Source organism: Lissotriton helveticus, chromosome 3_1 (assembly GCF_964261635.1).
Source record: "Lissotriton helveticus chromosome 3_1, aLisHel1.1, whole genome shotgun sequence".
NCBI classification, from domain to species: Eukaryota; Metazoa; Chordata; class Amphibia; order Caudata; family Salamandridae; genus Lissotriton; species Lissotriton helveticus.
In genome coordinates, this window is record NC_136061.1 from 222,635,202 (window position 1) to 222,661,726 (window position 26,525).

At 43.6% G+C, this 26,525-nt stretch overlaps 1 protein-coding gene and 1 long non-coding RNA gene across 6 annotated transcripts in view; one reads left to right on the forward strand and one right to left on the reverse strand.

The window, feature by feature from the left end:
* The window catches only part of DTX2 (deltex E3 ubiquitin ligase 2), a 755,107-nt gene that overhangs the window by 29,780 nt on the left and 698,802 nt on the right, over positions 1-26,525 (forward strand). Inside the window, exon 1 of one of the 4 annotated variants that reach the window (XM_078679654.1) lies at positions 20,017-20,180. The exons of 2 other annotated variants lie outside the window; for them this stretch is intronic. The gene's annotated coding sequence lies outside the window, so the exon portion shown is untranslated. Of the gene's footprint in view, positions 1-20,016; positions 20,181-26,525 lie in introns of those variants that run through there. One more of the 4 variants, XM_078679657.1, reaches the window with a different exon arrangement.
* LOC144824483 (uncharacterized) lies at positions 1,371-19,905 on the reverse strand. 2 transcript variants are annotated; one of them, XR_013608976.1, is made up of 6 exons: positions 19,752-19,905; positions 4,387-4,693; positions 3,750-3,980; positions 2,821-3,010; positions 1,905-2,088; positions 1,371-1,492 (listed from the first exon to the last, which is right to left on the reverse strand). It is a non-coding gene; the product is annotated as an uncharacterized LOC144824483 (long non-coding RNA). The 2 variants fall into 2 exon arrangements; XR_013608975.1 differs by having other exon boundaries at positions 3,750-4,693.

Here is a 26,525-nt window from a genome sequence, read left to right on the forward strand (position 1 = left end):
TGCTCGACAACGGGGAAACAGCGGCCCTCATCCTCCTGGACCTCTCAGCAGCATTCGATACTGACTGCCACCGCACCCTAGTACAACGCCTCAGCAACGTCCGAATCCAAGAGAAGGCACTGGAGTGGATCATCTCGTTCCTCGCCGGAAGAACCCAGAGGGTCCGCCTCCCCCCGTTCAGATCCGAGGCCACCGAAGTCATCTGCGGCGTACCACAAGGATCATCACTCAGCCCCACCCTCTTCAACGTGTACATGAGACCCCTCGCAGCCATCGCACGCCATCACAGCCTCAACATCATCTCCTACGCTGATGACACCCAGCGGATCCTCTTCCTCACCAACGACCCCGACACCGCCAGAACCAACCTACACGAAGGGATGAAAGAAGTAGCCGAGTGGATGAAGAACAGCCGCTTAAAACTGAACTCAGACAAGACGGAAGTCCTCATCCTTGGATCATCACCGTCCGCCTGGGACGACTCCTGGTGGCCCCCGGCAGCACACCCAAACCAACAGACCACGCTCGCAACCTGGGCTTCATCCTGGACTCCTCCCTATCGATGACCAGACAAGTCAACGCCGTCTCGTCATCGTGTTTCAATATCCTACGCATGCGCCGTAAGATCTTCCGATGGATCCCCACCGAAACCAGGAAGACGGTCACCCAGGCACTTGTCACCAGCAGACTGGATTACGGAAACACCCTCTACACCGGAACCACAGCCAAACTGCAGAAAAGACTCCAACGCATCCAGAATGCCTCCGCACGACTCATCCTGGACATCCCCCATCACAACCACATCTCCGGACACCTGAAAGACCTACACTGGCTCCCCTTCGGCAAAAGAATCACGTTCCGCCTCCTCACCCACGCACACAAAGCCCTCCACGACCTAGGCCCTAGGTACCTCAACAGCCGCCTGACCTTCTACACTCCAACTACGATCGACCAGCCACGCCCTCGCCGCCGTTCCACGCATTCGAAGAGCCACCATGGGAGGAAGATCCTTCTCCTACCAGGCAGCCAAGACCTGGAATTCCCTCCCCATCCACCTCCGTCTTACCCAAAACCACCTCTCCTTCAGGAAGCAACTCAAGACCTGGCTGTTCGAGCAGTAGCAGACCCCCCCCCCCCCCAAAAGCGCCTTGAGACCCTCCAGGTGAGTAGCGCGCTATACAAATTTCTTGATTGATTGATCGAACCCTTGTAGAATTCCGCAGGCTTCATTTATGTAATAGTCTGTTGGGTTATATTTGGTATGTGCACCGCAAATTACAAATGTTTTCCCTCATAACTTCCTATAAACAGCCGATTTTCACAATAAACTACAGACAAGTGTTGTCAGAAAAAGAAGACGTATATACTCATTTATTGGTAAAAAATAACCTTTATTAAAACACAAATAAATGGAAACGCAAGTTTATTACAACAAACAACAATATAACATGAAATAAGTGGGTGGGACTCCTCTGGAAGCAGCGTACAAAACCTGCAAGACAAAAATGAAACGTAAGTATGTGTGCCATGTCCAAGAGAAAAAATAAGTTAGTCAGAATGAAAGGAAGATAGTGAGAATGGGAGAGAGAGGGAGTGGAAGTGGGTGGAAGGGACAAGGGGAGGGAGAGTCAAAAGAACAGAGGGAGGATGAAACAGAGCGTTGGCCTACTGCACCCAGCCCTCACGGTTTACTTCCCGTCACCAGTATGTCTAGGACGCTGGGGTTCGCGAGAAAGAGTGCGGTCCAGCAAGTCCTTAATATGAAACAGATATGAATGAGGCTAGAGTATTAGCTACGGGAACATCGCTTGCCTGCACCTGTGCACCCAGGCTGCTGCACCCCAGCCCCGTCCCCCGCACTGTGCTCAATTGTTGCTTCTGCGCACCAAGGCTTCTCTGCTCACCTGCCACCATTGGTGTGTCCAACGACGTGCATGCTCCGACTCCGGGGTGCCACTGTAGGGTGGCACAGCAGGTCTCCGGTCAGGGACAGTATCTTGATACCACGACGGAAAGCATCGGAATGCCCAGAGCAACATCACGGGGTGAGCACCCCCTCCGTCCATTTTGGCTCAACCAATTCAGTGTCTGAAAAGGGAGAAAAAATATAATGGTGGAAACGTCTGGAGGTAAATGAAGGTTTATTTGAAGCTTAATAGAGAACACCAGTTAAGTGCATCCTTCCTTCTTGAAGTACGATCTACCAACTGTTAGTGGTAATCGTAGTTCAAAGAGGAGTTGGAGTGCATGAGACTACACAAAGTTAAATAATATGTTATGCCAACGTTCACATTCAAAGGAACAGAGCGCATGCAAGAAGCATAATGTGCACGTGTACTGCAGTGGTGCAAACCTGTGTGCATGTACACTTAGTAATCAGCTCACTACAGTGCCCTAAAAGCCAACGCTAAGTGTCTGTAGGGCAGGGCTGCCTGCTGGCTCGGGCCTACAGTACGGTCCAGCAGGTCCTTAAAATGAGACAGAGATGTGACTGAATGAGGTCAGAGATCACATCATTACGCAGGGCAAAATCGGTTGTTCGCACCTGCGCACACAGGCTGATGCACCCCATCCCTCCCGCAGCACTGCACTCAACCTGTGTGTGTGTGGGGCAGCGCTGCCCACTGGCTCAGGCCTAAAGTACGATCCAGCAGGTCCTTAAAATGAGACAGAGATGTGACTGAATGAGGTCAGAGATCACATCATTACGCATGGCAACATCGCTTATTCGCACCTGTGCACCCAGGCTGCTGCACCCCAGCCCCTTCCCCCGCACTGTGCTCAATTGTAGGTCCTGCGCACCGAGGCTTCACTGCTCACCTGCCACCATCGGTGTGTCCAAAGACATCCCGGTGCAAGCTCCAACTCAGGGGTGCCTCTGTAGGTTGGCACAGCAGGTCTCCGGTCGGGGACGGTGTCTTGATACCACGATGGAAGGCGTCAGAATGCCAGGGCATCATCACGGGCTGAGCACCCATTCCGCCCATTTTGGTGCAATCCAATTCAGTGTCTGAAAAGGGAGAAAAAATATAATGGTGGAAACGTCTGGAGGAAAATAAAGTTTTTGTTGAAGCTTAATAGAGAACACCAGTTGAGTGCATCCTTCCTTCTTCAAGTACGATCTACCAACTGTTAGTGGTAATCGTGGTTGAAAGAGGAGTTAGAGTGCATGAGAATACACAAGGTTAAATAATCATGTTATGCCAATGTTCACATACAAAGGAACAGAGCGCATGCTAGAAGCATAATGTGCACGTGTAATTCAGTGGTGCAATCCTGTGTGCATGTACACTTAGTAATCAGATCACTACAGTGCCCTAAAAGCCAACGCCACATGTCTGTAGGGCATTGCTGCCCTCTGGCTCAGGCCTACAGTGCGGTCCAGCAGGTCCTTAAAATGAGACAGAGATGTGACTGAATGAGGTCAGATATCACATCATTACACAGGGCAACATCGGTTGTTCGCACCTGTGCACACAGGTTGATGCACCCCACCCCACCCCTCCCGCAGCACTGCGCTCAACATGTGTGTATAGGGCAGCGCCGCCCGCTGGCTCAGGTCTACAGTAAGGTCCAGCAGGTCATTAAAATGAGAAAGAGATGTGACTGAATGAGGTCAGAAATCACATCATTACGCATGGCAACATCGCTTTTTGCACCTCTGCACCCAGGTTGATGCACCGCACCCCACCCCTCCCGCAGCACCGCGCTCAATTGCAGCCCCTGTGCACCCAGGCCCCACTGCTCACCTACTGTCATTGTTGTGTGTCTGTGGGAGGGCGGGTTTGATAAACAGACGAGGGGGCTGAATATATTTTCTATAAGAGTATTGCTTATTGCCAACAAGTGAATTATCAAGTCAATTATCACTGGCGGCTGCCTGTATCTTCTGTTGGATTCCTCCGAATGTACTTAGTGGGGAGCTGGTTGTAGTTTCCAAAGCCGGTGGTTCGGGCTTCTCGATGGAATCCCCCCGGAGGCTCATAGGAGAGAAGATAAAATAGAGCCGTCAGAAATTTGTTTTATGAAAAGGGTTTTGTCACGCCAACAGTCACCGCACCTGGGAGTGAAGGAGTGAGGGTAAAGGAGCTTGTGCACTTGTACACCCAAAAGGGGGAAAAAGAAAAAGAATTCAAAGACTTTGTGGGAAAGGAAGACTGAAATGAACCACGGACTGAAACGTCGATATGCAGCAGGTATAAATGCCGTCAGTGTCGGACCCAAAAGGGGTGGTGAAAAGGCTGGGATACAAGTGCCAGCAAATAAGTGTCCCCAAAATGATTCAATACATTCCTATCCAAAAGCGCTTAGACACACCCCTTATCGCAAACCTTCCTCCCACCACCCTCTCTCCCCTCCCGTGTCCCCGGAGACTGTAGGACTCACCGACTCTGCCGCAACTCTCCAGAGTTGAGGCCGCTCTCCAGCTTCCTTCGGTGGGTTCCACCACTCCTCGGACCACCACTCGTCAGGTTCATCTTCTTCCTCCTGGACTCCGGCAGCCTTCGCGTTCTTGTGTCTTGCCGCGCCGTTTTCGTTCAGGTTGTTACTTTCTCCTGCCGTTCTCCGTCTTCACGTCTTCCTCGTAGCTGGTCCACGTCAACTCCTTCCTGTTTCCTCTGACTTTCATTGGCTGATGACAACCGCTTCCTGGTTCAACTCCTCCCTCTTCCGGTACTGTCCTCAGGTCTCGCTGTGGGGAAACAGCATACGGGAAGGGTAATTGTCACAAACACGCTTTTGCACACAAGCGCACACATGTGAATGTGCTCGGATGGAGGGAGGATCAGCAGTGAGGCTAAGTTATACATAGTGAAAACGTTCATTACAGTCAAGCAATGCATGTCAAACGTGCATTGCTTGACTGTAATGAACTCACGTGGCAATCGCGCATCGGGGGCGCAAGGAGGCTTTTGAGAAAATATATTTATCATAATATAAGTTTATTACAGTTAGAAATATATAAATGTTTAAAATATTTTAGATTATCGCTTGCTCTCATATACAGTTTAAAGTTATTTAGATATAGTTGTGAGACACAAAAAAAAAAACGAGGGAATGGCATACCCGGCGCGACACCATACGTTTATGACGTAACACAGGGACTGGCAGCGTGCACTTGTCGCATACGCAAAGCGCAGTGGGCGCGCCCCTACACGTACATGACGTAACGCGTGGCTTGGTACTTCGTACCCGTCGGATACCAAAGTAGCAGCTGGCGCAACCTCATACGTATATGATGTTACACGGGACGCGGTGTCACGTACCCGTCGGATACGAAATGCGTATCATTTACGAGTTTAGCAATATGGCGGATTGGATTCGCGTGGTGATGGAACTTGGTACGCTACAGGTATGGCAGGGCAGTTTTCTCCATTTTTAAAAAAAAAATACACATATTTTTGGGGGAAGATATAAAACATTACATAATTTTTAAAGTTAAAAAAAGAAGAAGTATAATAGAGTTCCAAAATATTACAAAAAAATTGAAAAAATACAGGTTTTATAAACATTAAAATATAAAATTAACATTTAAAAAATCTTCGAAATTCACTGAAAAAACCATAGGTTTTGCAGACGTTATAGTTAGGAATTAGCATTTAAAAAACCTTTGAAATTCACTAAAAACCATAGGTTTCAGGGACGTTTTAGTTAGTTGGACATTTGACTCATAAAACCAGAGAAATTCACCTGTTATAGTTAGTTGAGCTACCTATAACTCGCGCGCCCGCAATGCACTGCTAATGATGTCACATATTACATCACTCATGACATGTCAGTGACATCACTGATGAGATCTCAAATGACATCACTGATGACATCATCCATGTGATAATCTGATTCACATACTGATGCTCTAATATAACCTTTGATACACCCATTCTAAAATGCAGACTACTATTTTTGAAACCATACACACAATAATGCCATATACTAAATACCACTCACTATTTCCTAGGTCTACACACACATCCAGTCACTTATACATGTAGTTACTCATCAATACAGGACTATAATATGCACTCATACATCTATACATGCAGTCACACTGACACTCATCCCTAGAGTTACTCACACACCTAGTCAGTAATGCAAAGAATCAATCACATACCCATTTACTCATGTATACAGTTATACACACAAACTTCGTTATTTTTAGACATAACACATCACTTATTTATACAGATACTAACACATATTTACTGTCTTATACAATCACTGATAGAAGCAGACATGTATACATCCACTCTTCAAATAACTTATTCTCCCTTATAGTCATTTATATACTCAAACACTCACATATAGTGCCTTAAAACATATGTAGTTTGTCACAGATATACCACTGAGACATTCATTCACTCACCAACACACCAATACACACACTATCTCACCCATACAGCCCTTCCCAGATGCACTTTTTAATCACCCACTCAGACATCTATGCACAGACTCATACACCCCCCACCCACACACCCAGACACTCGGGGAGCTATACAGATACTCAGACAACAAATGAATAACCTATATAGACACTCATGTAGCTATTCAGCAACCCATGCAGTTGCTTACACACCAACTGAGAGACTAATACAGACTTTCACACAGTTTAGTCACTAACTCATGCATTCAGTAAGACACGCTCAATCACTCACTTATACAGACAGTCACGTATCTACGAAATAATCCCTTTAGGCACTTGTAAACGCATTCATTCTTCAATACACCGTGGCATATATATATATGAAAACTATTTAAACTTTACAGAAACACACATTCACTGGGTGATGTCATGAGTGATGTCATTTGAGATGTCATCAGTGATGTCATGAATGATATAATATGTGACGTCATCAGCAGTGCATTGCGGGGGGCGCGAGTTATAGTTAGCTCAACTAACTAGAACAGGCGAATTTCTCTGGTTTTATACGAGTCAAATGTCCACCTAACTATAACGTCCCTGAAACCTATGGTTTTTAGTGAATTTCAAAGTTTTTTTTAATTCTAATTCCGAACTATAACGTCTGTAAAACCTATGTTTTTTTCAGTGAATTTTGAAGGTTTTTTTCAGTGAATATATATACATGCCCGGTATATCTATCGGCATGAGATTGAAAAACAAAAATATATACTTTTAAATCAGACAGAGGATCTAATTAATGAGATGGACACAGGTTGATAAAATATTGGAGAACAAATTCAAAGAATTAATAAATCTAATATGTCCTCGATGAGAAAATATCAGAGGAGACTAATGGGTGTTCTAATCTGTTTTTTAGTTATGTATGAATTAATGCATAAAACTGCATGTAATAGCACATTATCAATTTGAGACATTTTATCATTTGTTTATTGTAGCTAAAATTAAGTATTCTCTGTGTTGGCAAGATAGGATGATGTCCTATTTATTATAGGAGGAACATATTGTGAGTAGTCTGTGTTACATTGTATCTTCGCTGTATAGACAGTCTGTCTTCTGTATCAACTGTGAAGCTGATCATGTGACCAGAAACCCTCTGTTAAAAAACGGTTTGATTTTATTGACTGCCCATGTGAACAAGGTAGGTGTGCCGAAACACGTCAAGTGAGAGATGAATAAACCCTAAGTTGGATGGCAAAAGCTTACTCCTGTGTCGGTGTCCGATAACATTACCTCTAAGAGGAATAAATATTTGTCACTGTAGAGCTTAAAAGTGACTCCACCAGTTAAAGTCTATACTGACTCCCAAGCACTCTTAATATTTGGTGATTAACTAATTACACACATTTACCTTTCAGGTAGCAGAGACGAGTTTTTTTGTTTTACATAAAGGGGCAGAAAGCCTGCTCTGTACCTCTGGTCTACGAGTGATGACCAAATGGAGTGGGCAGAGCAGCAAGCCTGCTTTGCAGTGCTGTAGGTATGATTGGTGCAGCTGGTGCTGTTGCATCGGGTCTCAGTGGTATGAGTGGCCAGCTAAACCCCATGTCGGTTTAACTATTCCTACTAATTTACATTAAGGCCCAGTGACAACTTGCTCTGGCAAAGTTGCGTTGAGTCTCTGAGTAATGGTCCAGGGGTAGGGAAAATTGAAGCAGAGGAGACACCTTATTTTGGGCATCAGAGAGATGACAGTGACTGGGATGGGGCAAAATATGAGCTCGTGATTCAACAAAGTGCAGAGAAGACATCCCACTTGGTAAGGTATTAGCTATCATCAATGAAGCAGGTGCAATGGCACTGGAGCTCAGGGGTCGGAAGGGTCCACAGTATTCCAACGATGTCTTCCTTCAAAAAGAAAAAGGGTATAAGCGCACAATTTCTTTGCTAGCATTAGGGCTGGGGGCACCTTTGCTGCAAAAAGGGGGGCAACACATGGGAGCTATTTTTTTCTGAAAGGGAAGAAATATGGACTAATGGTGAGAGCTGCTTACTTTGGAACTGGGGAAATCAGGTTCAAGTCCCAGCGTTTGCTCAACATCCTGTGATTCTTGGCAAATAACTTAATTTTCCTGAGCCTTAATACAAAATCTCACACTGTGTAATATAATTGGAGATTTCTTGCTACTCAGGGTCACGGTTATCATTACTGCAGCAGGTGTAGTCGCACTGTGGCTAAGGAGTGTTATGGACTCACAAAACCCCAATTATGGGGAGAAGAGTTTTTTTGGTTCATTTATGGTTTTAAGAGTTTGCCCTTTTATAAGTCTCACATTTATTGTGGATTACACAGCATAGAAAACATCTTCCTGAAAGGATCTCATAAGCCCCCCTCCCTGTGCTCAGCCCTGCCTCTCCACCAATCCTTGTCATAAAGGTTGGGGAGGGGGCTGATTTCAAAATATTTGATTTAGGCGGGCTTAGAACAAAGACGTTTAAAGACCTCTTGTATAAGATATGCCTCCATGGATGTATGTGGGGGTGAGGAAGAGCACCCCAAACCTGCTCTTTTTAATATACTACTATCCGCCCTTCCTGAACCCTAAAATAATTCTATCTACCTTTACCACTACCCACCCGCCCTAAAATTGCAGTTGCACATTTTACCACTATCCACCTCTAAAACATAAAATTACCCCCTTTACAAATGATGTATGTAAAAGAAATATATATATTTTATAGTAATGCGGTCTATAGCTGTAGAGAGGTACAGTGAAAGGGCAGTTTATTCTCACCAAAGCAACATGATACGCTGCAATCCAGGAACTATTTTCTCAAAAATGTGTTTATTCCAACATGTACAGCACCACCGTCATGTTTCGACCTAATTGGTCTTTTTCACAGTGGCGAGTCCTTCTTTATTTTCAATTATAAACACTCCTGCCTGTCGTGCGGCATTACGGGGGTTGTAGTGTTATGTACAATGTATATCCTTAAAATAATACAATTAATTCCAAAATAGTGTGGAAAATAAAGAGAAAGAAAGTAGTAAACAAGGAGGAATACCCACAAATGAACAATAATCGCTTTGAAGCAAAGGTACCACTACTTTCAAGAACATTATTTTGTATATTCAAAGAGTTCCAATTGTTATTTATATAGCTAACAGCATATCACAAGAAATAGTTTATTTCATTAATGAACTTAAACAATAAGGATGGGCTTGAGAAATTCAATGCATCCAAAATCATCCCTGAGAAAACAATTACGTTTTTGAAAAAAGAACCCTCATCCACTAACCTAGTTGGTGGCATGCTTCATCATCGAGTTTCCACCTAGGGTACCGAATACATCGTAGGTGTGCTTCTACGCCTGATTGCAGCGGAGCAGAATGTTCTTTTTTTGTGACAATTTGTGAAAAAGGGGAGTTAAAACTGTCTCCAGGATTCCCCTCCTAGCCAGGAGAATTTTAATAATGGGTTCTTGGGGCAGGATTAAAACTGAGTTGCGGATGTGAGGGAGATGTAAATGGTCTTGCATATCCTAAAACACGTTTCAGCCAATTGTTTTGGAGTAAAAGGCTTTCTACAGGATCAATAGTGATGGGCCAGAAAAAAAGGGAGCCCTTGGAGGTGTAAATGCACATGCGCTAAGGTATGCAAAAAAAGGAAGATATTATCTCTGTTTCTGGGGTAAAACTTACGGTATTCACCCAGAACGATGTACTTGTAAGGAAATAAAATGTGACATTATGATTGGTAGTCATAAAATCGGTTACCGGAAGACGAATTACTAGGTATAGTGCACCCACGCAGTGTCACATATACCTCATGTGGTCGCATACATGACACATAAGAACAGGACCCACCCCCCTCCAGGATGCCAAATTGTGTCAGGGATAGGTTCCCTTCTCGAACCTCTGTCACGCTTCTGCAATTTCTTTTTAAAACCCCTAGTACAAAGCACCTCAACCTACCTAAGGGACACTAAAGATTTCTTGAACTTGCTAAAAGAAATATCTTTTGATCCAGGGGCCAGTCTTGTGGTTAGCCTGGACATAGAAAGCCTATACACCAGTCTCCCCTAGGATGAAACCATTAGGGTTATTAAAAGTGCCCTAGCAGAAACCACATGGGACGTTAAAGCCGCTAAATAATTTGTTTTGGAATGTGCAGAGTTGGCCCTGAAAGAAAACTTTTTTGAGTTTGAAGGCAATCTGTTCCTTCAAACTTACGGTACTTCCATGGAAAGTACCTTCACCCCCAGTGTGGCGGGACTGTATCTCTTTAAGTTTGAGAAAAAACATATACTGAACACCAATAACCCTTTAAAAGGAAGGATCAAATTCGGGAAACGCTGCATAGATGATAGTTTGATGATCTGGCAGGGTAAAGAACATTCCCTGAATCTTTTCCTAGAATGGATAACAACTGCGACACAAACCTCAGATTCACACACTGTATTTATTTATTTATTTAAAGATTTCTAAAGCGCGTAGTCACCCAGGGGGTATCCCAGCGCTGAACCTATTACCACCAGTGGAAGATAGTCTGGATAATACTATCACTTTTCTGGATAGTACAATCACTGCAGAGAATGGAAACTTAAAATTAAGGCGTACTACAACCCCACAGCGAGAAACACCTTATTATAGGTTGACAGCTTTCATCCCAGGGCACTCAGGGAGAATTTACCATGCAGGCAATTCCTCAGACTCAAAAGAAATTGCAGTCAAGTGGAAGATTATCACTCCCAGGCAATGGCCCAGTCAAAAAAACTGAGGGATTGAGATTACCATCATATCAAATCATAAAAACATTCCTGAAACGAGTGCTCAACCATAACAGAGATGCCCTGCTAGAGGAACCAATCAGGACAGATGCGACCATACCTCTCACTTGTGTCACAACTTATAGCACAATCTCCAACCAAGATACCAAAATAATCAAGACTGGCGTATTCTACAATTAGGAAAACTGAAATGGGAAAAACCCTTGTTTTCATTCAAGAAAGTAAGGAGCTTAAAAGACTGCCTTTAGTCCACCCGTCCTAAAAAAAACACTGAGCACCAAACTGTTATAGTGCTAAATGCCTGGAGCCTGCCAAATGTGACAGGACACTACCCTGGCAGTAACTGCAGTGTATGTCACCTGACAACAACCACAAAGACCTTGAATCTGGAAGCAGGTAGGACCTGGAACCTAAGATAACACATCAATTGTAATTCTGTCACTTTTAAATACATGATCACTTGCCCATGTCAGCCACGCTACATAGGCATGACCAGCAGAAAGGTCAAGGCGAGAATCTGCGAACATTGCAGTAACATAAGATGCAAACGAAACACCACAAGAATGACTGACCATTTCCTTCAAGAAGGCCACACAACCAATTATCTAAACTGGGTTTTCATTAAACAACTGGAACAAAATCAAGAAAACCTACAGTCGTCTCTTTAAAAAGAACAAATGATGGATTTACCATTTATCCACACCCACTAAGGGATCAAACAATAATATTCCATGGAACGCCCTAAACATGGACTGATTAACTCATTCACTCATCTGCTGAAGCTTCACGGTCTTTCCCCAATCACTTGATACGGGACACCATGTGGCAGCCAATATGGCCAAATCTAAATGGGTCGATCTTATTAAGCCCACTTCCATCATAAGGCCACTTTCTATTTTCTTAGAATATATTAAGCAATGATATTTGTTAAGATCGCCCCCACATGCATACCTATGTTCCTAAAACAATGTACTTAAAACACTAACAGTACATTTTCTACAGGGTCCTAGCACATTCCACAGTAGAAAGACACATAGCTGTGCAGAAGTAAGAGTTTTCTGCGCAACATGTAGGCTCCCACTCATACAACAGGGAAGGGGGTAACTCGCAGGAGGCCAGTCCATTTAGACTAATGGAAAATGGCCTGCAACGTTATCACGCGACCGCACGCCTGAGACGTTTCTGCTCGTAACAATGTCAACTACTTAGTCAGCAGACGCCAACCGCGGGATCTCGTGGAAGGGTCGCAATAGGTAACCCAAACGAGCGGTTGACCTTGAAGAAGTAAGTTGGACTATAGTTGCCACTACACCTTTCTTTTTCCGCAGAGTGTGACGACAGGCACCGCCCCCTACCAGGATCCATCTCACTATGAATTATAGCTACATAAGTAAGTTACCTACTTTTCAACTCATTTCGCTTTCTCGTGGACATATAACGTGTATTGAACTTCAGGAGTCAGGTGCATACACCAGAAGGGACGTTTCACAATAGTCTTAAGACAATTTCGACAAATCACCTACAACAACCACTTCGGTTTCTAACCCTGACAAATGGATGAGTGATCACATTTTTCTGATATTCACAGGAGAGGTCACGGGCTCGGAAATGAGTGGATGCCTGTTGCTAAGATTTCTCATTACCGGCACAAATAAATGTTTCTCACACACATTTTCAGGGCATGAGCAAAAGAAACTCATGCATGGGAATGAGTGAGTCACATGCATGCTCACAGACTGAAAGACGTCGGATAAGCGGTGACAATCATGAATGCACCGACCAAAAGATTAACCCTTGCGGCATGAAAGGATGAATGCGTCATGTGTTCTTCTGCCCATGCTGCTGCACAAAGTTCAGAACTTGGGTTTCATTGTAGATGAACATCTGTCAATAAATCCACAAGTAGCCAAGGTATCATTCCAACTGTTTCGTAGTCCTGCAACGGCTAAGTAAGATTTTATGGTTGATCCCTCTCCCAGCACAGAGAACTGCGATCCACGCCCTGGTTACTTCAAGACTGGATTATGGAAATGTTCTATATCTGCGAGCTGATAAATTGACCATCCAGAGGCCACAGCTGGGGCAAAACACAGCAGCAAGGCTTCCTTTTACGTCTGCCAAAGTCGTCCTCTGTCTCTGAGATTTTACGAGTTGACCGTGTCGAATCGGGTGAAATTTAAGGCTCTGTGCTACGTCTAGAATCAAAACAGGCGTGGCCCCTAAATACCTTCATGATTTGGTCCAGTGTTACCGTCCTTTTCGCCCCCTGCTCTCCGCCCAACATATCTGGTTTGTTCAAAAAAATCAGACTTGCCCGTATGAGAGGCCGGTCTTTCTCATACCTGGGACCGATTTTATGGAACTACGTACCCGCCTCCTTGCGAGATGAAGCCTCTCTTCCTTTTGTTTTCTTTACTGTCCTACCTTGCTCCGCGCCAGGAAACCCCTTGCGGTAGCTGCGCGCCCAACAAATCTTTAATAATAATGTATGTGACCACCTGAGGTATATGTGACACTGCTTGGGTGCACTATACCTAGTATTGCATCTTCCGATAAGTGATTTTGTGACTACCAATCATTTTTTATTTCTTTATTTGCATTTTTGGTATTATTGTTACAATGCCCACATGTTATATAGTACAGGATATATGGTGAGTTCCAACAAGTAGACATTGCTTTACATAAAACAAGATCAAGGGATGACAGTTTGAATATATTAACTATGTTAAGCAGGTGTCACGCTTCCCGATGAATTAATGATTACAGTATAAATGTTATGCTTAACGGAAATCAGAAAAGGTATCACATATTCTTAAATCTTGCTACATTGTGACACGCATATGTGGTGACATGTCTACTTTGGTTTTTGCTGGGCCTGCGTGACCTTAATTACAGAGAGCAGTACAATGCATATTTAACGTAAAGGTGAACTTGTTACAGCAATCAAACACACATTTATTTATTATTTATTTATTTATTATAGGCTTTTGTAGCGCGCTCTGTTACTAAAAAAAATAGTATCCTGGCGCGGAAAAGGTAAGAAACAGGACATAGGAGGATTTTATGCAGTGATGTTAAAAAGGTGGGTCTTCAATCCCTTTTTGAACAGGGCGCTGGATGGAGCTGTTCTTAGCTGCTGCGGGAGGGTGTTCCATGCTCTCGCCGCTCTGACTGAGATAGATTGGCCGCCGAGCCTGCTATATTTGAATTTGGGGACCGTCATCTGGTGCAGATTGGCTGATCTGAGGGGACGGTTGGGAACATATAGGGAGAATCTTTTCCTCAGGTAGGTAGGACCAGTTTGGTGGACGGCTCGATAGGCGTGGACAAGGATTTTAAATAAAATCCTGTGGGCAACCGGAAGCCAATGTAGGGTGCGGAGAGATTGGCGGACACTTGAGCTTTTTGGAATATTGAACAAAAGCCGTGCAGCGGCATTTTGTATAACTTGGAGGCGATGGATCATATAGGCAGGAAGGCCGCAGAAGAGGCCATTTACATAATCCAGTCTGGATAATATAAGGGCACGGATGACGGTCTCTTTTGCCGCTCTCGGGAGGAGTGGAAAGAACCTGCGTAAAGTTTTAAGTGTGGAAAAGCAGATCCCGGTGAGTCTTTTTATATGATCTTCAAATCTGAGGTCATTATTAAACCAGACTCCAAGATTTTTGGCAGGGCCTCCGATGGATGTGGGGCAGGGTAGATCGGCTGGCCAGAGAGAGTTGCCAAAATTATCTGGGAAGGAGCCATAAAGTAAAATTTCAGATTTGCTTTTGTTGCACTTTAATTGGGCGAGGGCAAGCCAACGAAAGACAGATGACAAGCAGGTTTGGGCTCCAGATGTATCCAGATTGTTTTTAGGCCACGTGAACAAAAGTTGAGTGTCGTCCGCGTAGGCCATTATTTTTGCTCCCAGTTGTTCAGCGAGGTAAATGAGCGGGGTTAGATATATATTAAAAAGCAGAGGGATGAGGGTAGAGCCCTGAGGCACACCCGTTGCAAGTTTCTTAGGGGAGGAGGCGAAAGGGGGCATCCAGACTTGTTGGGATCTATTGTCCAAAAAGGATGTTAGCCAGTCAAGGGCAGAGCCTGTGATGCCAATGGCCGCTAGTCTGGTGAGCAGAAGGGAGTGAGGGACAGTATCGAAGGCGGCAGAGAGGTCTAATAAAATCAGAGCCGCCCTGCCACCTTCGTCCAAACACTCTCTGATGGCCTCGGAGATTTCCACCAACGCCGTCTCCGTACTGTAGGCTGCTCTAAAGCCAGACTGTGCTGGGTGAAGGGCCTGGGAATTTTCAACGAATTTGTCTAGCTGAGTAAAGGCAACCTTTTCGCATACTTTTGCTAGGGCCGGCAGCAATGATATAGGCCGGAAATTAGCGGGGACACATGAATCACTCCAGGTCATTGTTAGTCGCTGTGTCATGTGAGCGCCCGGCCCCCACCCCCGTGCCTCACAGAACAGACTAAACTGAAATTTGGGTTTATCCAAACCTCTGAGCGTACCAGTACGACTCTCTTGTGTAGTATCGTTACAGAATTGTTGCACCTGGGACCTGGATTGTAAGCCGTTTAGGTATCTATGTCTGGCCTGACCTCATCACCGTTTTGTGAGTTATTATCCTCTGATTTGCGACTACCAATCATGTCACATTTTATTTTCTTACAGGTACAACGTTTTGGGTGAAAACCGTAAGTCACTATTTCACCCCAGAAACAGCGATATTTTCCTGTTTGTGCACACCTTAGTCGGTGTGCATTCACACCTCCAAGGCCCCCCTCTTTTTCTGGCATGTTACTGATGATCCTGAAGAAAGCCACTTAATCCAATCCTGAAACACATTGAAACACATATTTTAGGATGTGCGAGACCATTTACATCGCAGTTCCGTTTTAATCCTGCCCCAGGAACCCATTATTAAAATTCTCCTGGCTAGGAGGGGTATCCTGGAGACAGTTTTAACTTACCTTTTTCACAAATTGTCACAAAAAAATAAAATCCTGTTAAGTTTTAATAAGGCATCGAAGCATACCTAGGATGCACTCTGCACCCTAGCTGGGAACCCGGTGATGAAGCATGCCATCAATTAAGTTGAAGGGTGAGGGTTCTTTTTTTTAAAAACCTAACTTTTTTTTTTCACAGATATTTATGGATGCAATTTGAATTCTTTGAGCCCGTCCTTATTGTTGAAATTCATTATCTAGGGGAGAAGGACAAGCTCCTCTGGTTCTCGCTATTTGTTCAAATATATCATTTCATTAATGACCCCTATGGCCTAATAATTAACGGACATAGTGGGTATCATCATATCCTTCATTGACATCAAATTAATTATCTTTTGCTCCCTCCAAACATTAGCAACCTCTTGCCATACTTGGTGAGCTGTCAGCTACTGTCAATGATATGATTTCGAAATAGTGGATAGACCTCAGATTAGTGTACTATTGTATGAAAACTTGTCCAATGATAGATTGTACATAACACAACTCCCACAATTCCGCATGAAGACAGGACGGGTAAGAGTGTATATAATTGAAAGTAAAGATGGACTCACCACCGAGAAAAAGACTGATCAGGTCCAAACGCGCTGGTAGAGCTGTGCAAGTTGGATTAAATGCGTTTTTGACAATAAATTTCCTGGAGTGCAGCGAATTATGTTCCTTTGGTGAGAATATATATGGCTCGAATCGTAAAGGTATCTGCATGGTAAAGGTATGTGTGGTAAATGTATGCATTGTAAAGGATGTTTACCTGGTGCCACCAGTGTTTAATTTGAGCCAGTTGTGGCAGGTGGGACCCATCAGCTCTCATTTTTGGGGTCGGCACTTATTTTTCCTCATCAGACGAATTCAGAGCAAGCAAAAGAAAGGATGAGGGAAAAACTGTTACAGAGGGAGTACGCATAGATGAAAAAGAACTGGCAAGCATGACGTAAAGGGTCAGGGAGTGGCTGACGATGGATATGGGAGGAATTAGAAGACATCGGTAGGGCCGGACTGGGAAAACAAACCAGCATTGGCGATTAAGTCGGACCGGCCGCGGCAGGAGGTAGGGGAGCGAACACTGCTGCTGCTTATGGTCCAGGGGGACGATATTCCAGCGCTGTGCAAATTCGGCCCCCTGTACCAAAACCGGCCCCCCGGGAAAATGCCAGGTGCCCGTTATGGCCAGTCTGGCCGTGGATAGCGGTATTTCTCACCTTTCTTCATATTCGGCACCCTGACATACTATAACACGTACCGCAGGATTCGGAACTAAAGAATGGGCCCTGGCACTTATTTTTTTACAAATTAAGCACTGGCTGCCATAGTTTAAAAATGTATTGGACACAGCATAGGGCAGACTGCATACAGAATAAGATAGGCAACGGCCTAATGTTCCAAAACATCAAGCATTTAAATGTTTACCATGTAGCCAAACATTACGGTGATGGATAGCAGAGACGTCTGGCAAGAGAGGAAGGGGAGGGTGATGGCAGAGGAAGAGAAAGGTGACGGCAGAGGGAGGTGAGGACAAAGTGGAATAATGACCGGAGTGCTGTGATGTCATATGAGCATGAAGGTGATGGCAGAGAAGGGGGAGGGTGATAGTGATGGAGCGAGGTGGCAAACACAAACTTTTGTGTACCCCTCTCGAAGTTAATGTCCCATATTGTTAATATTTACTGATTGCATGTTTTGAAGAATTAACCAACCATAGAGTAAGAAGCACACATTATTTTATTATTACTACACGGGTAAAACTAACTTTGCTTGCATGTTGCAATAAAACCAGCTAATATGTATTGTTATTGTGTTGTGAATTAATGCACGGCTTAGTTATAAACAAAACGCAAATTAAATGTGCTTTTTGTACACGGTTGGTGTTGTGGAGCGGTCGAAAACGTAAGTATAAAACGCAGTTATGTGGCTTATTTGCTAGGTAACAACTAATTGGGAAACATTACAAAGGTGGGAGGTAAACAGAACGGGTTTAAATTCCATAATTAACATGAATTTGTGTTTGTTTCTACGATAGTTCCAAAGAGTGGTTTCTGAGGCATAAAATAAAATGGACGTTTGGGTAAACAGTAAGCAAGAGCTGAACAGCGCAGGCGCGCCAAAACCTGCAAGTCAGAGTGAACTGCCTGTGCTCGAGGAGGTTCAAGGCTGCCTTAGCCCGGAACCTAGGATGGGTGCCAAACATGGAAACTTGGACGTTGTGATCATGGGAAAGTTTGTCCATGTATCTAATACAAGAAATAGTTACGCTATGGACTGTCCTAAAACAAAGACCCTTTATTTTTCTGCTGAACCATTGAGAAAATGATGTTGTAATAATGAGAAGATGTTCACCCACCCCGAAATTGTCCAATGAAATTTTGAGTAAAGGATGACAGTTACTTTTTAGATAGATTAAGTTAGGGAAATAGGGTATAAAAACCCCTGGATTTGACTAGAAGAGGTCGCCTTTTCAATTTCTATTGGAGATGCTGCCCGATTCCTGGATGTAAGATCTTAATGCGGTTTACTTGTTTGCTTTGCAGGATTGAAGGATAAGATGAGGGTGTTAGTTAGGGATGTTAGAAGAGAATGAATTTGGAACAATCTGTTCTTTGCTAAACTTTAACTGTTTTCTAAAATAAAGCGATTTTTCTTAAACTCTAAATAAAATGATCATTTTGAAATAAAGTTTACAATTTTACTGAATTAAGATTTACTAATGCATAAATGTCAGACAGGATAAAGTTTTGTTTTTTTAATAAAAATTAGATAAACGAAGAAGTAAAAGCTGGTCTTTTGATTCTTCCTACGCCTAATTTTCATTCTAGCAGATCCATTGCCACTATGGTGGTGTGTCTGAATAATTAAATGTTTGAATAAAACCATGGTAAAGTGTAATTATCTGCATGTGTAAATAATAAATAGTTAAATAGATTTAGACGCTCCACCAAATGTTACAGCATTTCTCCATTGCGATTCACCAAAGCCTTGAAGCCAGGTGTAAGTGAACAGGGTAAATGCGCAGTGTTATGGGCCCCACAGATGCATGATTTGTGAGTTTTAAGGTTTCAGGGAAATGGTGAGTATTAATTTGAAATGATTTATGGAGCCGCGCTGTAGCAATGGCGCAGGAATGAGAGGTTAGATTCAGGGCAGTCGATGGGGTGGGGACATAACCGTGATGGCAAAAAAGGTAGGGGAAAGGATGTGGCCTTTCGGACAGAGCTGTCGACTTTGGAGCTGGGGAACCAGGTTCGAGCATCGGCTTTGGTAGAGAATGGTGGTAACTGAGCAGGTTAATGGCAGAAGAAGGTGGGGACTTTAAACTAGGATAAACCGAGAAATGGTGTAATAAAAAGTTGAAAAATGTCCACTTTGATGCAGCAAAATTCCTGAGGGTCTGCGAGAGCGCACCAGGCACTGCGCAATCCAAAACTCGGTGTACCACGTTTAAAATGTTGCGGTCCTCCGATACTACATCTGAATCAACGAGTCTGACGCTTTAGAAACGAGTTAAAAAGAACGCCGAGGAACGGAAACGTAATGCCCCAGTGTCACACAGCCATTTCAAGTGCCTCTTATATCCCTACACTAAACACCGCGAGGCTGACACGCCCACCTGTACTGTTTCCGTGGCTCTTTGGAAGTAAGTGAAGCACCCTCTACCAAGGGACGGTTGATCTCTCTCTGTCGCTACACCCTCCAAACACAAAGACTACTAAACATGTTACAAAGGTAACGTCTCGGCGCACTAATGAAAAACAGCGGCCCTGAGAGACTACAACAGTCATATCCGGGTCGGCTAGCGCTGTCATGAGCGCCTCCGTCACTTCCGGGACGGGCTTTTCTGTTTTGGGAGCAATCGGAAGCTTTGCTGGGCGGAACAGGCAGTCAGTCCCTCCTAGTATCCGCCCTTAGAGTGTCAATCTGTAATACCTACCGCTCTGATAGGCTTGCCATGCCCTCAGCTCATTAAATACTTTTAGAATTGAAAAGCAAAGCAGATCAGAATCGGATTGTGAGACCCTCCTCCGCTAGCATACGAGAGGTAAGCGTAGTAGTGTGCAGGATCACACCGCCTTTTTCGGGAGAGTTGGCAATCAATATGGTACTTCGGCACAGTGATCAAAATCAGTTACGATTGATACGAGAGGGATGTATTAGCTAGATACTAGGGCATATGACTCACCTGTGACGTTTACCTATGTTGTTTTTCCTCCTTTTTCTTTTCACATACGCACTTCCTTCTGTGTATGCTAGTAGCCTCTTAATTTATCCCTCAATTTCCTCTCCCTTTATACTGCCCCCACCCCTTTTTAAACTAATTTAGGCTTTTTCCCATCCGTGTTATGCCCTCTTCTCTCACACCTCTCATTTTTTTTCTCTCATACTCTTGTTCTGGTGCTCTTATTGCCTACTTTAAGGGTAAATTAGGTCATGAGTCAGAAAGCTTTGGTAGAACAGGTGATGCCGGTTACAGCACTGACAGGGAAAGGTTTCCTTGGGAACTGTGTTCTGATGGTGTAGGGTTTGCAGTGATAGGCACGAAGCTGATATCAGATGCTGACTATTGGATGTTTAGATGTAAACAGGTTGTAAAACACTTTGAATTGGTGACCTAAAGCCTGCGCTAGCCTTCAACTCGCGAGGGCTTGTGGGATAATCATTGGGTTTTCTTGAAGGGGAATTGGGGTTGGAGGAGCGTCTCTTTTTATCTGCCAATCGTATTCTTCTTTTCTTTTTTATGTGACTGAAAGTGCTCATGCATTAATCTGTAAAACCTGATTTCTTTCTGTTTCATCAATGGCAGTAATGCCTTGAAAACTTGCATCCCGTGAGGAGATTTTGTGGCAAGTTTGTAACATTCGACAACCTGTACTCGAGATAGCTACGTTTTTATGAAGACCAGCCTTCTCTTACACTACCAGTACGTGCTAGGTGATAAATCAGATTATGAATTCTAAGTAATACCGATACATTCTATTTTATTTACAAGATTGTTCTATTTGGGGCATTGCTATTTGTAGCCATTCTCGTATGGTGAAGAGGACTCACGTTAGATGTTTTAACGCTGACAAAGGCATATGTATATGTTCTTAACTCTGGCAGTGCAGTATCAGTTAAGGCCGGGCTCTCTCTTTAGGTACAGTACAGAGACATCCTATGAGGCATTGAGGTTCTGTGACGGACTGGATTGCTTAAGGCAGGTTTGGAAAATGCCTGGTTACGTTTGCTATAAACTGTGAATCAGTAGTTGAATGTGGAACCTTGGATACCTCTTTACTGTAAACAGCAGCATTTTAACATTTTTGCCCAGGAACACAGAAGGCCCAGGTGCGATCAGAGAAGAAAAATTCTCTCAAATCTAGATTCGTAATGGGAAACATAATCTATGACAGTACAGCAGAACTTAAACTTTAGGTTTAAGCAATGTAATATATTCGGAAGATATTTCGGAGGTAAATTAAGTGCAAGGCGTGGACCTACAAGGGGTGTGGATTTTTTTTTTTTATACATTTTTATTCAAAAGAAGGTATGTTACATAGGTTAGGCAATAGTTAACAAATTATCATTATAGGTTACACAGTGAATGGTTCCTTGGAGTGTACACATCACAACATGAGGTTGACAATATTCTTAGTGGCGTGTCAAATCCCACCAGTGATATCTTCTCCGACTCTCGGTGGTTCACAAAGCTCCCCCCTGTAAACGTTCCACTGCCCCCATATTTGCGTCCAAATGGTTCGGGCATCCTCTGGCTTCATAATGTATTTTTCTGTCACCATACACCAACCCATATCATTGGCCCAGTCTACTATCTTCGGTGGGCTCTGAGCCCTCCACAACCGTGCAATATTCCTTTTAGCAACCACAAGCCCCAATGTGACCCATATTCGCTCCCTGGAGTTCAAGTCTGTAGGGTCCCAGATGTTCAACAATGGCAACTTAATATTACAGTGGATCTGTTGCCCCAGTACTTCCTCCATCTGGCGCACCACCCTTTCCCAGTACCTCTGGATCACTGCAAACTCTCAGAGAGTGTGAATAAAGGTGCCCTCCTGCCCACAGTGTCGTACACAGCCACCATAGAGGATGTAACCCATGCTAACTAGCAGAGACCCTGACAAGTAGGATCTATGGAGAAGCTTTAACTGGTCCAGGCGGAGCTGAGAAGATGGCCACCTCACGAGGTGAAGCCACCGCCGCTTGCCACTCCTCCTTATCATCATCTAGACTCGCGACATTGTGATCCCATTTGGCTCTCAAGCGAGCCAGGGGATCCACCATATTGTTGATGAGCTTTTTGAAGATAAGGGATATGGCTTTTTCCAGGGATGTGGAATTTAATAAAATATCTACATATCCGTGGGACAGGTTGCTTCATAAAACCGCTTGTCCTGTAACAAAATCCACATGTCCCTTTGCTGCCATGTAGTGCAGTGACAAATTATGGCATCAATCTAATTTATATAAGAGCTCTGATTATGCCAATTCCTTTATTTTGCCACCTTTCCACAGATCTGCATGCTCAAGCTGGAGGGAGTGGAAGCAATAGTTCCCCCCCCCAATGGTTGGAATGCCATTTTGAGTCTGTACAAACCTACTAACTAGCATGCTTTATAGGTTTTCATCAGTTTGTCTCCAATATTTTCCCCTATAGAGAAAGGTTTGACATTTACTTCTGTCAAGGCAAGGGCAGAGGTAAAACTTCTTCCAGGGCTGGGGGAAAAAGTGGTCAATGAGAAAGTGAACTTGCTACAGTGCAACAAATGTTCGCTTGAGGAAATCTACACATGATTATTTACCAGTGCTAAAATGCAGTCCACAAATATTTTCTAGGAGTAAAATTTCCTGACCAACTTCTCTAACATCTTGTGAATTCCTGAGAACCGTAAATCTGCACTACTGCAAGGACATATACCAAGGGTGTACTTTTGTGACTTTCTTTCAAATTTGGGCCCCTGTTTAGGTCTGCTGTTTTTTAATTAAAATTCTCTCTCTCTCATTTGTTCAGTGACCGGAACTGCTGTGGCAATGTTTGGTTTTTAGACCAAAAATATTTTTGCTTTTGCCAATGTTTGTTATAATGATGAGGGCCCAGCAGCTCCCACAACAAAAACGTTTTTCAAAACAAGGCATACATTGACATAACCAGAAGGCTAACCACCAAAGTCATACCTATTGACTTTGCCAATGCTTGTTAATTTTCATTTTCCCTATAATTTTGTTGCAGCTGGTTACACTGATTTTCCATTAGGAATATTTTTCGGAAATATTAGCATGCAACAGCACATTTTGCTAAATGTTGCTTCAAAGAAATGGTACCTTAAATTTCACAGTAGTTTAGTAAAATATTTGTTTCCTAGTTGTATTTTTCTACTATTTTATTTTTAAAGCAAAGAATCATAAATCTTGCTTTCAAGCTTTTGCATATAATCAAAGAGATCCTAAACGCATTATACATAGCCTTATATTGTTAAACGTGTGTACACATTTTTTTACTTTACCACTCTCAGTAGTGCAGGCTGAACTTACAACATTTCCTTAGTGTGTTTACTCTAATGATAAAGGCTTTGTATGAATGAACCTTATATACAATTACGAACTGTGTTAACATATGGGCGCAACGATTCCCTTAACTGCAGTCAACGGCCTTTCATGATCCATAATGTGGTAGTGTAATCTGGCAGCCAAAGGGTTTGTGCTGAAGGGGGTTGAGCCTACTTGTCCCAAGGACAAAATAAACATGAAAACATCTTGTCCTTGAGCCCAAACAATATGTCCTGGGCGTCGGGCTGTAGGATTTCCACACCACTGGACCTAGTTGAGAAAAATCAAGGAAAGTTTCAGGCAATTTTAACACTTGGCTTGTAATTGATACAGTGCACGGAGAGCCATGAACTCTGTTTTCTAGGGTAGGAACACTTAGAGAACCTTGTACAAAAGCCACAGACATAGCTACTCATAGGTTCTTGAACATTTTTTGCTGTGAAAAGGCTGTTTTACCTTTTGAAGAAGAACCATAGGAAGGTTCCAAATACGTTAAGAAAATGATCTACTAGTTCTCGTGTTGAAAATGAATCAAATGTTTTTTTTTAAGGAAAAGAGAAGTGTGATAAAATCTATCAATGATTTTTATAGTGAAACACTATCACTCTTAGCGGTATCTGGGTGCTGAGGTTCCTGTGTTGAAAAGTCAGGTCTTGATTTGCTTTTTGAAGTCTGCCAGGGAGGGTGGTGTTCGCAGATGGAGGTCATTCCAAACTTTGGTGGCGATGTAGGAGAATACGCGTCCCAGCTGCAGGTGCGATGGATGCAGGGACGTGTGTGAGGGCAATTTAAGTGGAGTGCAGGTGTCTTGACGGAAGATGGAAATTTGGTCGATGGCTGATGTAGGATGGTCCTTGTTTGTAAAGACCTTTGTAGGCGTGTGCGAGCATCTTGAACTGATTTCTTTTCTGGAGAGGGAGTCAGTGGAGGTTTCTGAAGTGAGGAGAGATGTGGGTACACTTGGAGAGGTCCAGGATGAGACTGGCTGGCGCGTTCTGTATTGTCTGGAGTCTTCTGAGGAGTGGGTGGAGATACCAGTGTAGAGAGCGTTGCTGGTGACGAGGGATTGTGTGACAGTCTTTCTGGTGTTTACTGGAATCCATCTGAAGATTTTGTGAAGCATGCAGAGATTATGGAAGCAGGAGGAGGTGACTGCATTAATTTGTCGTTTTATGGTCAGATGGCTGTCCAGGATTATGCAGAGGCTGTGTGCGTGGTCAGTTGGTGTGGGTCCGAGTTATTTCAGCCATCACCTGTGGTCTCATGCAGAGGTATTCTTTCCAAAGATCCATAACTCAGTTTTGTCTGAGTTTAGTTTGAGGCAGCTGTCCCTCATCCAGTTGGCGACGTCAGTCATGGTGTTTGGTAAGTTGGTTCTTGTGTTAGAGGGGTCTTTGGTAAGTGAGAGGACAAGCTGAGTGTCGGCTAGGAGATGATGTTTAGTTGTGGAATCTGACGATGTCAGCGAGAGGGGTCATGTAGATGTTGAACAGAGTGGGGCTGAGGGAAGATCCTTGGGGCTAAATACAGCCTGGCACCTTGCCTACTTTTCATATGTGCTTTTGATTACAAATGCCGTGCTAAATTCCTATCTTTGTGCAAACAGAGGTTTGCAGATAGATCTCACTTTCAAGATGTGTTATGATTATCTCAAACACATAATATTTCCCTGATGCGTTCGAGCAGAACATATATGTCAATTAATTAGGGAGAAAACGGCCTGTTTTCAGCATGTTAAAAACCGATGCAACCTCATTTCATGTTTAAAATTTACAAATCTGGTAAATATATCACCCTGTGATACTAGAATTGAGCTGGCACGGTAAATAACTCATCCCATTCCACACCATATGGAACATGGGCTGTGTGTTTAAAGATGGCACTTGTTCATTGTGTATTGTGTTCAGAACACTGCCCCTCAAGGTGTGTATGAGGTGGTAACGTCAAGGTTTTGCTGTCTATGACAGCTCTGCCATATTCCTAGGCAGTGTTTATAGGTACTGTACAGCTACGACATGCTTCCCTTGTCATGTAGGACAGCAAAAGAATACCTTTTGTGCACCAGACACTACAGATAAAAGGGTGTTGATCTGTTGCTCTAATTGATCCAACTGAATTTCTCAAGATGGATACAACTGCATTTCTCAAGATGGACACAGCTGCAGTGTCCGACACTTTATAGAGGTCTCAGATTCTGGAATTAGGACAGCCTGTTTTCCAACAAAACCGCAGCCTGCAGTGTCCGACTGAGTACCATGGTTATGAAGAATGGAATTTGAATTTCCCTTCAGGAAATTGCTTATGTGCACTAGCACATTGACAGGAATTAACACTCATCTTGCATTTGAGACGTGGGGCCAGAATAAGTTAGTCACTGTGGTCATGGCTTCAGTTTTCCTACCAAATTGTGCTTACTCTATGGATCACTATGGTATGCCCAGACACAGGAGTCGTGAACTCCCCGCTTTATCAGGTACAACGGGGTTTGGGGTTCTTGATGGACCTCTTCTGTCTGCAACTCGGCACATTAAAGATCATAATTAACGTGAAAGGATGAATGAGTGAAAGGATGTATGTATGGATGGATGTGTTAGGGTGGATAGATGAAAGAGATGAGTGAAATGGATGAGTGAAAGGATGGATGGCTGAGTGAAAAGGTGGATGAATGAGTGGGTGGATGATGGAAGGATGAGTGTAAGGATGGATGATTGCATGAATGATTGAAAGAGAAGATGGATGAAGGGGAGGATGGCTGAGTAAAAAGGTGGATGAATGAGTGAAAGGATTGATGGGTTGGTGAGTGGATGGATGGACGGGTGGGTGGAAGAGTGAAAGGATGGAT